Genomic DNA, 16,222 nt, shown 5'->3' with positions numbered 1-16,222 from the left:
GACAACTCCACACTCTACAACGGGAGAATCGCCATTCCGACTAGCTTACGGGATGGAGGCAATGATTCCTGTCGAAATAGATGAAGGGTCACCCAGAGTCATCTTCTACAACGAAGAAGGTAACCCGCAGGCACAAAGGGAAGAACTCGACCTCCTCCCCGAGGTCCGAGAAAGAGCCCGGATCCGAGAAGAAGCCTTAAAACGGCGAACGGCCCTCAGATACAATCAGAAAGTAATAAAGCGAAGCTTCTCCATTCACGACCTGATTCTAATCCGAAATGACATCGGAACACAAAAGTCGGGAGAAGGAAAGCTAGCTGCAAATTGGAAAGGACCCTACAAGGTAACAGAAGTCTTAGGAACAGGCTATTACAAAGTATCCGACCTAGAAGGCAATGAGCTGCCCAGGGCCTGGCACGCCTGTAATCTAAGACGATACTACAGCTAGAAAAATATAACCCGAGGTGTACTCTTTTTCCCTACAAGGGTTTTTTAATGAGACACCCGGTCAAGAAAGGCACCCGACCTAGCCAAGGGTAAACACTCTGTAAATATTCTTTCTTTTTTAATACTAATAAAATTTTTCTCTTTTCTTTCTCTTTCTTCTTCATGATGAAACAAATCCCGGAAAGTACCCCGCCAAGGCGCATTAATTTATGCTCGGCAAAACGCAAAAAATCATTGCCAAGAGACCATACAAGGTCGGCAAAGATAAAGCGACGAGGTTCAAATTAATGTGAGAAGTTATAAAGCAACTCTGAAAAGGCTCAAAAAGCCAAATAAAAAGAGATTACAAAAATAACTTAAAAGGCCGACCAACGACAAGGTCGGACCTAACAAAGGGAAGTACTCAGCCGCACCCCCCCGAGGTCCGAGAAAAAGTCCGGATCCGAGAAAGAAGCCTTAGAACGGCGAAAACAAAGATTTCGAAAACGCTTACTAAAAAGTTGCTATACATAAACAACTAAAAAGTACAAGCGAAAAAACGAAATCAAAGGGAAGGGCAAAACAAAGTTTCAAAAAAAGCGCTAGCTAAAAGGTTGTTATCCAAAAACAACTAAAAAGCATAAAAGCAGAACAAAGAGAAAGAAGAAGCGGTGCTCGTAAAAGCATAAGAAAAATAAAACGCAGAAAAAAGGAAGGGAGCAAATAAATAAAGCCTTCACAGAAGCCCGAACGAAAATCGAGGAAAAACGGTAAAATGCAATAAATGCAGGAACGGCCATTTTTGAATTTTGAAAAACTACTATGCCCGAGCACGACCTCCCAAAAAGGACGAACTCGGGCAGGGGCACTGTTCATACCCTGACCGGGGTCCTCCAACTCGGCAAACCCATAAGAGGTCCGACCTTGTGGTTAAGCTCACACCTACAGGTCGGACCTCGGACAAAAGAGCAAGGAAGGCCCACCAAAAGGAACGCACCCCAAACCTAAAGGCCGAAAAGGCCTAAAAAAGGCGGTTCCACAAAGATAGAGATAAAACTCCCAAAGATAAGATAAGATAAGAATATCTTATCCAGGGAAGATCACGGCCAACTACTATAAATACACTGGAGCACCCAGGTATGGCATTCATTCCACATCTACACATATCTGCTTGGACCCATGCTAACTTAAGCATCGGAGTGTCATTGCAGGTACAACCACCAACCAGTCCGCATATCAAGCTCGGGTCACCGGACCCCCACCTCGGGCCTCTCCAGACGACCGAGCTGCACGTTTCAGGCAAACCCTCGGAACAAAACTTATCTGATATTATATTATAAAATTAATTATTTTAAAGATTTAAAATAATAAATTATTATATCTGTAACAATATAGTTCGGATTTAAGAAGATTAAAGACATATTTTTATTGATAAATTTATTAATAATGGCATTAAAATTTATCTAAATATTTTTTCTTAAACTTATATATATTATTTCATTAAAAAAATGATAGGAGATATTATTTTCGGAATTTACCCTCTCCTAAAAACACACACAACTCCAACATTTTATTGTTAGCTAAACATTCGCAGTATGTATATAATTTTATACATCTTATTAGTATTTGGGCTCTCCAGTGGCCCAATACTAAGCCCACATGAAATATTATAAGAAATGTATTTGGGATGAGAAACTAAAATTGATTCTGAAAGATAGAAAATTTACTATTTGACATAAATGTCAGATTTGTTGGCTTTTTATAAAACTCATTCGGGTTCGAAACATGGGTTTAGCCCATCAATTCTGTTATGTATACAAAAATTAGTTATTACAGTAAAATATATATTAAAATATAAAATATATATTAAAAATAAATTAAATTATATATATATTTATATACTAACTAATTTTAGTAGTTGATTTTAATATATAAATAATATTTTTGTTAACTCATATTATAGAACATAGGAACTCATAATTACGGGAAGGAAAAATAAATCTTTTTAATTTTTTTTAAATATCAAATGTGATCTATCACCATATATTTTTTAAGTGGAACTAATAAAAAATATATAAAAAAAATATTAAGCGATAAAAGATCACACTCGATAAATAAAATAGATAAGTATGTGAGTTTGTGATGTAATATCTAACATTGAAAATTTTTAAATTCATCTGATGATCAAATAAATGAAATTTTTTTTAAAAGATAAAAATTTATGACCTTTAATTTTATATATTAATGGAGATCAGTCAAAAGACTCATCTTCTTTTTAACATTTTTGTACTCCATTTGATTAGTGAATGAAAATATATAAGATTTAAACACAAAGATACAAAACCACATAGACATAGTGAAACATGAATTTTTAAACCTATTTGGTATTTAAATGTATGACACTACATATAAACTACAATTATGATAAAATAACAGTATTGTCTTTGTTACAAATCATCACAACCATTGCCTCTCCATCAGCATCTTAATCCAAATTATCGCCATTAATAATTTTCAATTTAATCCTAGAGAAAACCAACACAAGATCACTCTAACAAAAAGATTAACCAAAATTTAAATAAATAATATATAAATTAAACATAAAAATGTAGGGTAATCTTGCGACGAGAAAAAATAGAACTAGAAAGTAAAGGTAGCAGAAAAGAGAGCGACGGCTAGAGAAAGATATCCACTTAGTAAAAAAGAGGCAGAGGTGAAACCGAAAGAGACAAATCGAGAGAGGAATGTGTGAATGTTGGATTTAGAAGGCGTAGGTTGAATTTGGAAAGCAGAAATGTGGAAAACAAATAAGCAAATTGAAAGAGGAAAGGCGCGATGAGGCAGTAGCGACAATAACAAGATAGAGCGCCACAGTATAAGTTGGTGGCTTGCTCCTACGCTAGCACGTCCATGAATAGGCTGAGGATCACTGCAGCAAACGGACAATAGTTAGAATTAAGAAGATGAAGAGAGGACAGTTAGATTTCATTAACGAGAGAGAAAGGTAGATAGAAGAAGATATTAACTAGTGAGAATAGAAGAACTCAGGAGGCAAAAGATGAAAGAAAAAATAGACAAAAAGATTTGGAAAAATGGGGTGGTAGTTGTGGAAATTTAAAAATTAAATAAGGATAAATGTGTAAAAAAATAGTATCACACAAATTGTGTCCGTGTCTTAATTATTATTTGAAGGTACATAAATTTAACGTCTCTATCTTTACTTGATTTGTGTCTCACTGAATTTAAGAAAATGTGTATGTCACAATAGCTATGTCTTAGAAAAATATAGACAACAATCAAATACTACCTTAGTAACCTATTTTGTGGACATTATTTTTGTTTGGATAAACTACCAAAAATGCACTCGAATAATTTTGTCGTTGACAAAATGCACTTGAATTTTATTGTCGACAAAAATGTCGTCAAATAATGGAAAAATACGACAAAAATATCCAAAAACTATTTTTTTTTTGTAAGTGGCAAACGACTTTTATATTTGACAAACCGCTTATGTATTTGATCCAGAATTTTATAAGAATATTTAGATAACTATTTAAAAAATACACACAAAAAATCGGATAAAAATTTTATCTCTATTTTTTTATTTTTTAAAAATATTATTGGTTATTGACAAAAGATTACAAAAAATATATATACAGCGAAAAATTATCAAATTTTAAGGATAAAAATATCTCATTTTTTTAATTATGCCTACAAAAAACACATTAAAATTTAATCTATAAAATATTTTTTGAAAGTATATATTTAATGTTAGATATTTTTATCACGTTTTAAAATTATTTAAAAATATTTTTATTGATGACAACATTTGATAACAACATTCGAATATATTTTTATCAGAATATTAGCGACAAAATTACTTGAAAGTATTTTTTGTGATTTACCTTTCTTGTTATTACTCTCCGGTATATTATCACATGCACGCATTAAAGCTATCTAGGAATAATAAATCTTAGAGTAAAGCTAGGGAACCAAAAGCATATCAGCCAAAACTCAGCCAAATAATTCAAAATCTCTACGAATTAATATATATGGATGTTTCTTCTACTAAGTATCATAATGTTTCTTTTTCATATTAAATGGATGTTCTTTTATATATTTTTCGAATTTGTGATTGTTGGAGGTGGATAGATTAATGTAAGAGAAAAGAGAAAGGTTTTTATAGGTTTTAATTAGGTTTACTTAATCAATTTAAAATTTTTAAAATTTTGAATTTAAAAAATTTAAAATTAATTAATTATTAATATAAATTAATGTAATTTTGTTTAATTTTTGGCTGATAAGCTTTTGGTTCCTTATACTTTTCCTAAATCTTATACATATTAACTTCAATTCTTTAACATGCTATGTAACTAAGGATAGTAAACTGGCTGAAATTTGTCGAGCCAACCTATTTATTTGTAAGACAAAAAAGGTTGACTTAAAATTTGAGACAATGAAAAAAAAAAAAAAAGACCAAACCCATCTCATCGAATCCTAAATTCTGAAAGGCTAAATTTTTAATTGACTAATTTTTCCTTCTTTTAATTTCACTTTTTAATGTTTAATTGGTTATCAAATTTTATTTTTCATTTTAGTTTAACTTATAACAATTTTCCTTTTTTTTTTAAGGTGAAAAAAGAATCTTTTATGGAGGACCAGCCCACCAATTCGTAAAAAGATAAGGTTGGGTATGATTTTCAGTACAACTAATTTATCCATATAATTCTTCTTTTAATTAGCCCATATCTACAAAAATTTAATAAATTAATTGTAATAATTTTAGCTTTCATTAAATATAATGACAAATAATGATATTGATAGTTTTATATATATTTTATCAAGGACTTTAGACAGCATTTATTTAGTGTTTATTTTCATTAGAAACATGTACATGATAATATATATTTATTGTTTGTTTAATAGGATAAATAAGTTAATATAAAATATGTATTTTTAGTTTTTTTTTATTCTAGAACATTGAAACATAACTTTTAAAATATAGAATTTTTTATTTTGTCCTTTTTTTTTATTAAATTTCAATTTTGACCGTATGCCAACTCTAATCCTAATTTCTTTTATTCCTTCTTATCTTTTTTTTTTATCTCCTTTCACTATCACATTTCTCTCTCTTCTTTATTCGTTTTTCATTCGCCTTATCCACTGCCTCCCTCCTTCATACATCACGCCCCCGCTCTCCTTTGTTCCTCTTTCTTTTCTCCCACTTTTTTTCCTCTCCTTCTCCTTTTATTCTTTTTCATATTTTATCCTCTCCCAATTTATTATTTTCAGAGCCTCATCTTCTCCATCTTTTCTTCTTTCAAATCAAGATCCTCCATTGTAGTCATTGTCGTTGTCATCGCTATCCACCGTCGCGTCCACCCCTCGTTCCTAGATCTACCATTGCCTCGGCTTCAAGTTGCATTTGTCATCATCTCTAGTGTTGTTAACTTTTTAATATGTTTTTCTCTCTCTCCTCTGAATCTATCTCTCTTTTCTAAAATCATCTTCTTCTATTTCCAAATCCATTTTTCGTTATGTCTCTTCCATCTGAATTTTCTACTAATTTTGTTTAAGTTATATGTTTAATTTTTTTATTTATTTGAATTTAATTTTAATTAATATTTGTTAGATCGGATGATGTTTTGTTTAATTGAATTTGTTGATTAGTTTAAGAGTTATAAATGGTAGTAAAAAATGGTGTTGATGATAATAGAGAAGAAGTAGTGATTATTTTTTCTGTGATAAGGATAATACTGAGGACAATATTGATATTTATAATTTATTATTCTGTCTTATATGCTGTTACTAATTAAACAAATTGAAAAAATTATATCTCACTGTGTTTATGCCTTTAGTGTATGTGTTCTTATGTCTCTATCTCAATTCATACTTCAATCAAACGCAACCTTATTATAGAAATTTAAAAATACATACGATAAATGCATGTGACGTCAAAATTAATCATTATAACTTTGGAATTATATGTCTTTTTATTCATCAATCAATAATTATTTAACAAGAATAATAAATACAATTATTTTTATATGAGTTTTAAATGTGTTAAGAAATTATTTAGTGTGCAATTTTATAATTTTAGATATTGACGAACGGATTTTCTGCTAGTAAAGAATTTTCACAAATAAATTTCCGTTGTAAGTATAGTTTCTAAACCAGCAAAGAATCCTTTCGTACAAAAAGTTTAGTTGTCACAAGTAATAAAACCCAATAAAATTTATAACCGAAGTATTTAAACCTCGGGTCGTCTCTCAAGGAATTGCTGGGAAGTATGATTTATTATTGGTTATGGAAAAAGGTTGGGTTTTTGAAATAGGAAACAAGGAAATAAATTAGCAATAAAGTAAATTAATTATTATGAAAACCATTGCAAGGTATAAGAACTGGAAATCTCATTCTAGTTATCCTTATCAGGTGTGATGAAAATTGTTTACTGCTCTCACTTAGTCAACCTTTACTAAATAAAGGAAAGTCAAGTGGACTAATTAATTTGGTTCCTCAAGTCCTAGTCAACTCCTATGGAAAGACTAGCTTTAAAGGGATCCAAATCAATCAGCAAATTCCAATTTTCAATCAACAGCTGAGTTTGATAACTCAAGTGTCACCAATTACTCAACCAAAGCAAAGGAAGGAAAAATTCAAATTATTTATATCATAAATAGAAGAAAGCAATCATAAATCTAAAATACCTCAAATTGTATTAAATAAAGAAAATCAAATCTAACATGGAGTTCATAAATCAAAATAATAGAATAAATAAAAATAGAAGAGAAATTAAAGTAAAGGAACATTGAACTTGGAATGAAGAAGAAGTAAACCTAACCTATGAGAAATCCTAAATCCTAAAAACTAAGAGAGAGGAGAGAGCCTCTCTCTCTAGAAAAACTACATCTAAAACCTAAATTGTGAATCATAATGTTGTGTCAATCTCTCTTTGAATGGATGCATTTTCCCACTTTATAGCCTCTAATCTGTATTTTCTGGGCTTGGGTTTGGGTTGAAAAGGATCTAGAAATCGTTAGGGGCGAATTCTGCAACTTTCTGCACGTGGCGTCTGTCACGCGTGCGCGTGGGTCACGCGTGCGCGTGGGTCACGCGTGTGCATCATTTGGAAGTTTTCCTTGTCACACATATGCATTAGTCACGCATACGCATCGCTCGTGCTTTGCACTATGCATGCGTCTGCGTCGTCCACGCGTGCGCGCTGCTTGGGCTCTGCGTGAGTCACGCATCCGTGTCATCCATGCGTGCGCGTCGATGCCATTTCCTTCAAAACTTCATTTTCGCGCGTTCCTTCTACTTTTGTATGTTTCCTTTCTGTTCGCTAAGCCATTCCTGCCCTATAAAGCCTGAAAGTACTCAACACACAGATCACGACATCGAATGGTAATAAAGGGTAATTAAAATTAATAATTTTATGGTACAGGAAACATATTTTCACATATATTAAGGAGTAAGGAAGGAATTGTAAAACCATGCAACTTATATGAATAAGTGAGCAAAGACTTGATAGAAACCACTCAATTGAGCATAATATAAATCATAAAATAGTGGTTTATCAACCTCCACACACTTAAACATTAGCATGTCCTCATGCTAAGCTCAAGAGAAGCTATAAAGGTGTAACACCCTAATATTCAAATCCTTATGCTCGAGTCATAAGTCAATGATATTACGGTGGTACGACTCTCAGGTGGATTTTTAAATATATAAACATAGGTAATTTCGAAAGGAGTATTAATCGAGAAGCCTGAAAGAGTAGAAATAAAATCGCGAAGACGTATCACTCACGTTTCGACAACGAAAAGATAAAACGTGAAGCCGAAAGCGATATATGGACAAGGCATAAATGAGATTAAGAGATAGATAACAGATAGATATATATAATATAAGTAAATAGCCACTAGTCGCGACACGCGAAGTTTAGGCCGGCTAGGGTACAGTATGAAAGTAACTGACAACAGTACATCCTAATCTCTCCCAAAGGAAACATAAGAGCCTCTATAGGCAAGTTCCAAAAGAGTTCAATACATAATATAATATCTTCAAAACAAAGGTGGAGAGATTCTAAGCAAAACACAAAGTAGAGAAAATAAAGATCTTCGCCGGCTCTCAGACGAACCACAGCTCACTTCTGAGCACCTGGACCTGTATCTGAAAAACAAGAGATATATACGGAATGAGAACCCCGGGCCCATGGGTTCCCAGTACGGTAAAAGTGCCAAATAAATACAATGCACTGCAATAAAAACTCACTAAGCATCCTAAACTCCTTTTCTCCAAGTATCCAGCCTAGATTCTCACTAATCCAGGAATAGGCATCTGTCGTAAGGGGATACTAAATCTAGTTCATGTTACACATGTTTCCCAACTCGCTGATTCTTACACGAATCAGACTCAGAATCATAAGCAAAACCATCACCAGTTGTTCTGTCTCAGCAACTCTATATCAATACATCATACCCTCACCTGGAGCTAGTGAAATCACATCACTGCGTCTACCCAGGGGACTCAAATTATCTCATTCAAAAATCATCATCATCATGCAATCGCATTATCAATTCATCTCATCAAGAACAACCACCAACATCCACCGACACCAACATGAGGGATCTCTCAGTTGTACAAACACAAGCAATACAGACAAGTAATACACAAATAAGGTACAAGTAGAACAAGTAGCACGTAATCAGGTAACATAGCATGTATGATATAGAAATCCAAAACAAATAGGCAAACCCAAACAATTCAAACATATGCAAATGATGTATGCCTGCCCTATGGCTGATGATATCATCTGTCGGTTATATAGCCAACCCAACACGTCCTGGTAGCTAACCATGGACAGAAACACCCCTTGCGGAGCAAGTAGGTTTGAGCTACAACCCCCTTGCTACTACCCGCTCAGCCCAGAGCCAGTGGAACAACCACTACTGCGGCTACTACCCAGGCGGGTGTTTAACAGCTCAACCTGGAGCCAGTGGAACAACCACTACTGCGGCTACTACCCAGGCGTCACAATCTCTGACCTGGAGCAAGTGGGACGAACCACAACCCTTGCTACTACCCAGGTATCTTAAGCATTAACCCGGAGCAAGTGGGACGAACCACAACCCTTGCTACTACCCAGGTATCTTAAACATTAACCCGGAGCAAGCGGGACGAACCACAAACCTTGCTACTACCCAGGTATCTCAAACATATATTCATTCAATCTCAATTCATATTATCAATCTTCATCGTTATCAAATCTCAAACATTAACCTGGAGCAAGTGGGATGAACCACAACCCTTACTACTACCCAGGTATCACAAATACATTCATTCAAAACTCCATAATTAACTCATTTATCATAAACATCCTTTTCCGTCTCATACCCGGAGCAAGTGGACAACGCCACTGCCTACTACCCGGGGTTACACATCACATTTCAACATCTTCCATTATTATCCATTTAACACATTCATTCATTAATCATATATGCAATTATTCTCAGCCATAATCAATAATGGCTTTGCCGTGACCTGGCAATAACTCAGCCATCCGGCTCATGGTCCAATCAAGAACCAGCCATTCATCAATAAATATAGCCCTTCGGCTCATGGCATACACGGTACTCCCACCGTCATCCTCCATATCTCATATAATCATCGTTGATCATCATTGATCATAACTTTTCCCCTTGCTTCACTCGCAAGTTACCACATCCCCTAGCTCCTCTCTCATTGCTAGGCATATCATAATGATTTAATACATAAGGGGTGAGATCGGAGGCTTAGAAGTATGAAATTTGGCTTTTAATACTCAAAAGTCAACCTTGGGATGAAAACAGGGCCACGCGTACGCGTACTCCACGCGCACGCGTGGATGGCCACAAGACTCATCGGCGCATACGCGCCATTCACGCGGACGCGCGGATTGAAAAATAGATAACGACGCGTACGCGTCAGCCACGCGTACGCGTGGGTACACTTGCGCCCCACGCACAAGACTGGCACAACTCTGGCACAACTCTCGGGAAAATGGCTGGGCAATGGGTGCAGCGCATCGACGCGCACGCGCACACCACGCGCACGCGTGGATGGTGCCTTCTCGAAGAACGACGCGTACGCGCCAAGTGCGCCTACGCGTGGAGGGTCATTCTGCTAAAAATTTTCTAAGTTAAAAGCTGCAGAATTCACAGATTCAACCCCCAATCTTCTGACGGACATAACTCCCTCATTTTAAATCGTTTTTCACCTGTTCTTCGAACGACATGGACATCCCGGATCCAATTTCATTTCTAAATAAGTTCGGCACAAAACAGAGATCCGTAGTCCAAGTTATGTCCCGTCAAAGTATGCCCAAAAACCATATTTTTCATACAAAACCATAAAGTGCCATTTTCAAAACAAGTCATTTTCAACTCTTTTCAAAATCAACCAAAATATGCCAATTTTAACCCTTTTTGAAATCAATCAAAATATACCAAAATCAACATCAAGCCTCCTCAACTCATACATTAACACTTTACTACGATTCACAAAACCGCCATATAACCATTTTTACCCATTTCAAACAAATGGCTAAATTACAAACACATCAACATGTCATACATCCTTCCTCATCTCAATTTCCAACAATACTATTTCCAATCAACCATCATTATACATAGTCAATATCATAATCACTATCACGTGGGTTCTCCCACAAATCAACCTTAATCATTCCTCAAGCATATATCACAATATATATACCTCTCATGCATCATCATACCATCAAGACATCAATAATCATAATCACATATATGACCACATAATATTTCTCAACCCAAAACCAAACATACCTCATCTACATAATTTCACCCAAAATTACCAAATTCCACACTTCAACTCCTCGAACCTTATTATTCAACAATCAACCCAATCATTCACATATTCATTATCTGAAATTCATCCAATCACTTGTGTCATCATACAATGCACACATCAACTTACCTTCCTTACCTCTTTCCGGCCTCCGGCCCAAAATTTACGTCTTCCGGCCCAATTTCACAATTTAAAAGCATAAACCACAAATCAATACTCATTACCCCAAACATCAAATTTTCAATACACCAAGCATACAAGGCCACACAATTCTTAATCCAATCATCAATTCACATTACATACCAACTATGCATATTAGCATCAACCATTTACACAATCCAAACTTAATCCTAGGGGCATCTAGCCTAGGAATTCTCATCACACCACACGGTACTTAAATGAAACTTAAACCGTACCTCTTGTAGCCAAATTAATTGAGCCTCTTCTATGGAAGTCTCCACCAACCCTTAGCTCCAAGCCTCACCAAAGCTCCACAAGCAATACCAACCTCCCAATTGTGCATCAAAATCACCAAATACACTAACATAACCAATATCACATACATACATCAACCTAGGGCTCATAAAGATGATAAATCACAAGGGTTTGAGCACTTCTTACCTCAGCCCATATGAAGTAGGGATAGAACCCACTTAGAATCCACGTTGGAGTATCCCTAAACACCCAAAATCACAAGATTTCAACACTAACCTCCCAAAAACGTGTAACAGTGGGGAATTTCGAAAACTGGGCAGAGATGAATGGAATACTCACCACAAAACTTAGATAGAATTGTAGAGGATGAGAAGAGCGACGCGTGGCCGCAAACGGCTCGTCAATCGGAGCTCCGTAGCTCAAGTTATGGTGATTTGAAGATCAAAGAGAGTTAGGTTTTCTCTCTTCTCTCCTCTCTTCACTATTTCAGCGCCCCAACCTCTCTTTTAGGGTAAAAATGAGCTGAAATGCTCATAACTAATGTTTATATATGTTGGGTCTTGGGCCCACTTAGGCCCAATTCACTTATTTTTGTCCGTTGGCCCAATTTTGGACCAAAACCTTTAACATTAGCGCTCTAAATCGCACTTCAAATATTTCTACCTCCCCTAATTATAATTCCTCATTTCTTAATCTTATTTACTCATAATCAACTTTCTCAGCTGCAGTACCAGACAGGTCTCAGCTGGTACTGCCGGTCAAAATTCCACTGCGCACTTTTACGCAGAAAACTATGTCTTCCGACTCAGAAAAATTCACTGAATCCAAAAATCATATTTAAATCATCAAATTCCAATTGCCAAATATTCCAACCATATTCGCTCCTACTTAACTCATTATTTAATTAATTTCGGTTAGACCGGGTATTACATTCTACCCCCCTAACAGAAATTTTCGCCCTCGAAAATTCCATCCATCACTACGAGTACGCGAGCATAGTATGCCTTTATGTCAAACGCATAACAGTTCCAAGGTCCTTTTACTCTGCGCGCTTCCGTTGCCGCGCTCTGAATTCTCTATTCCTGAGGGTCTCGATCGTTCATTCAACGCCGACCAACAGCCTCGTTCCTTACTTTTACCGTCTCATCAACCCACACCCTTTTAAATCTCAAATCATGTCATCAATAATATTGCCATCTTCGTTAATCATAGCCATCATCCCACATCACTATAATCAATCAAAGCTTTCTTCATTTTTAGAATTCAATGAGTTTGGACTAAGAAGCTGACTCTTAAGAATCCGCTTTCTTTTACTAATCTATAAAAGCTTTCGAGACACATCTCTTTTGTTGAAGTTGATACGTAAAAATTATGATTTCACGTAATTACCGGCAAGTATACCGGATCGTATCAAGTAGTAAGACTCACTAAGAGTGAGGTCGATCCCACGAGGATTGGTAGATTAAGCAACTTTAGTTAAATGGTAAGTTTAGTCAAGCGAACATGATTTTGATTCTATGAGCAATGTGACTTTTGAACATAATTACAGGAATTTAAATGGCAATTAAGAACAAGAATATAGAAATAAAATGGAAGTAAATAACTGAAACTTAAATTGCAAGAAACTTAAATAACATCAAAGATAAATGGCAAGGAATTAAAGGGTGCAGAAATTTAAAGAACATAAGAGTAAATAGCAAGAATTGAAAGAACAAAATGTAGATGACAAGAATAATAAATTGACAGAATGTAAAAGGGAATTGGGTTGTGGGTAATCAAACAACTAGAAGTAAAAGAAGTAAGAATTGATGATGGAGAAGATCATTAGGGATCAGAGATGCTAGTGTTCATAAATTGATGTTGGTCAAATCCTTCTCAATCATGGGTTTAGATCCATGGCAATTGGGTAATTGAACCCCAATCTCTTGGTGATTCAATTTCTCTCAACATAACCAAATGCCACTCTCGTGATCTATTTGTTCATGAGAAGAGATGATGCTCAAACTTAATCCAGCCACACAATTCCCATAGTCTCAACCAAGGAGAGTTACATCTCACATACTAACCAAGGTGTGTTGATCAAGGAAATCATGAAAGGATGAACTCTAAACTGAATTATGTGGCTCATTCCTCAAATTCACCACACAATTCACATAGATTAACCCCTCTCTCGATGGTGGTTGAATCTTTGAAGAACAAGAGTTCCCTCTTTAGATCAACCACTAGAATTGAGGAGGAGAAGATGAGTTCACCAATACATTTCAACTAGCAGAGCTCTTCCCCCTAATGAAAGTGGGGTTTAGTGAGTCATTGCTCCAAGTTCAACAACAAATGCCATTAACAAAAATTAAACTAAGTATAGAGGAAGATGATGAAGAAGAAGAAAAATGCTTAAAGCTTAAAAGAAATGAAGAAGAGAAGTTCCAAGATGAACCAAAATTAGCTCTCTGGGTCTCCTCTCGGAAGTACCAAAAGAGTTCTCCAATACAAGTGCTAAAAAGTGTAAAAAAATGTCTAAGTGTCAAAAAGTAAAGTAAAAGTGTAAAAAGTCCCCTACAAGTACATCAATCTCTTCTATTTATACTACTCCTAAAACTCTTTCAAAGATCTTGAATTGGTTTAGCAATATGGGCTTCTCTTTGTTGAATTCTTGGCTCACTTGAAGAAGTTGTTGGCCTTTGTGATGAATAGGGGAAGCAAAGCAAGTTGGCACCAATTCTGGCCCATTGAGGGGCGTTATTGGCAATAACTCAGGCCTTAGTGCACGTTGGCAACGTGCATGCCAATTTCCTGGAAGTGAGTTTGAGACTTGGGCGTTGCTAGCCCAAGTTGTTGCAAACAACTTGCTCTTCCTCTTCTTGGCTCTACTTTCATGCTAAATGTAGCCCAGAATTTGAGTGTCAACCTTCTGCCTCAATATGGACTATTATACATCATTGGAAAGCTCTTGATGTCTATTTTTCAATGCCACTGGAATCACCTCATTTGGACTTTCCTAGCTCAAGTTATGCTTCCTCAAAGAAGGTAAGGTCAAGCTGCCAAGTTGTTGCCAAAAACGCACCTTCACCCCAAGTTGGCAACGTGCTCGTGCCTAGCCTCCCAAGGCAGGGGCTTGAGGCTAGTGTTGTTGCAAAACACGCCCCCTTAATGCACGTTGGCAACGTGCTCGTGCCTAGCCTCCCAAGGCAGGGGCTTGAGGCTGGCGTTGTTGCAAAACACGCCCCCTTAATGCACGTTGGCAACGTGCTCGTGCCCCCCCTCCAGGGCTCATCTCTAGCTCCCTTGAATTTCACTTCATGTTCTTATTTTTAGGGCCTAAAGATGACTCTGGTTTGGCTTCAATTTTGTGCTCCACCATAAACTATCATATATGGTTGGAAAGCTCTGAATGTTAGCTTTCCAACGCAACTGGAAGCACTCAATTTGGATCTCTGTAGCTCAAGATATCTTCCATTGAAGTGGACGTGTTCAGGCTGCCTTGTTGGAGTTGTTGTGAACAACGCCCCATATATTCCAAGTTAGCAACGTGCATTACAATTTCCTGGCGTTGTTGTGGATAACTCCTTCTCTTCAGCACGTTGGCAACGTGCTCGAGCCCTTTCCAAGGCTCTAAACAATGCTTCCCACGTTGGCAACGTGCATGGCAAGGCCTATGGGCGTTGGCAACGTGCATGGTGAGGCTTGGCGTTGGCAACTTGATTTTGGGCGTTGGCAACGTGAATGGTGAGGCTTGTGGACGTTAGCAACTTGGTTGGCAAGGCTTGGGGACGTTAGCAACTTGGTTGGCAAGGCTTGGGGGCGTTGGCAACCTGGTTGGTGCGGCCATTGGGGGCGTTGGCAACCTGGTTGGTGCGGCCATTGGGCGTTGGCAACTTGGTTGGCACCAAGACTTGGTGCCTAGCCAAGCAACCATTCCTGGCGTTGTTGCCAAACACGCCAATGCTTCCTAGCTCAAACAACGTGCTCGAGCTCCCCTTTGGTGTCAAAATTGCTTGTGTGTGGCGTTGGCAACGCCCTCCTCAAGTTGGCAATGTGCTTCACTTCATCCAGGGCCAAGCTTGTGTGTGTGGCGTTGCCTTCAACAACGCCCATAGTTCTTGGCGTTGGCAACGCCCTCGACACTCCTTCATGGCTCAAGTTCCTTGCTTGTGTGGGCGTTGGCAACTTGGTTCTAGAGTTGGCAACGCCAGCTCTTCCTCCAGGGCCAAGTTCCTTGCTTGTGTGGGCGTTGGCAACCTGGTTCTAGAGTTGGCAACGCCAGCTCTTCCTCCAGGGCCAAGTTCCTTGCTTGTGTGGGCGTTGGCAACTTGGTTCTAGAGTTGGCAACGCCAACTCTTCCTCCAGGGCCAAGTTCCTTGCTTGTGTGGGCGTTGGCAACTTGGTTCTAGAGTTGGCAACGCCAACTTTGCTTCCAAGGCTGCCTGGCGTTATCCTCAACAACGCCCTCTATTCTCAAGTTGGCAACGCCAACTTTGCTTCTTGGTTGCCTGGCGTT

Source organism: Arachis hypogaea, chromosome 4 (assembly GCF_003086295.3).
Source record: "Arachis hypogaea cultivar Tifrunner chromosome 4, arahy.Tifrunner.gnm2.J5K5, whole genome shotgun sequence".
Classification (NCBI taxonomy): Eukaryota; Viridiplantae; Streptophyta; class Magnoliopsida; order Fabales; family Fabaceae; genus Arachis; species Arachis hypogaea.
The sequence above is the reverse complement of the archived record's forward strand: the minus strand, read 5'-3'. Positions refer to the sequence as shown.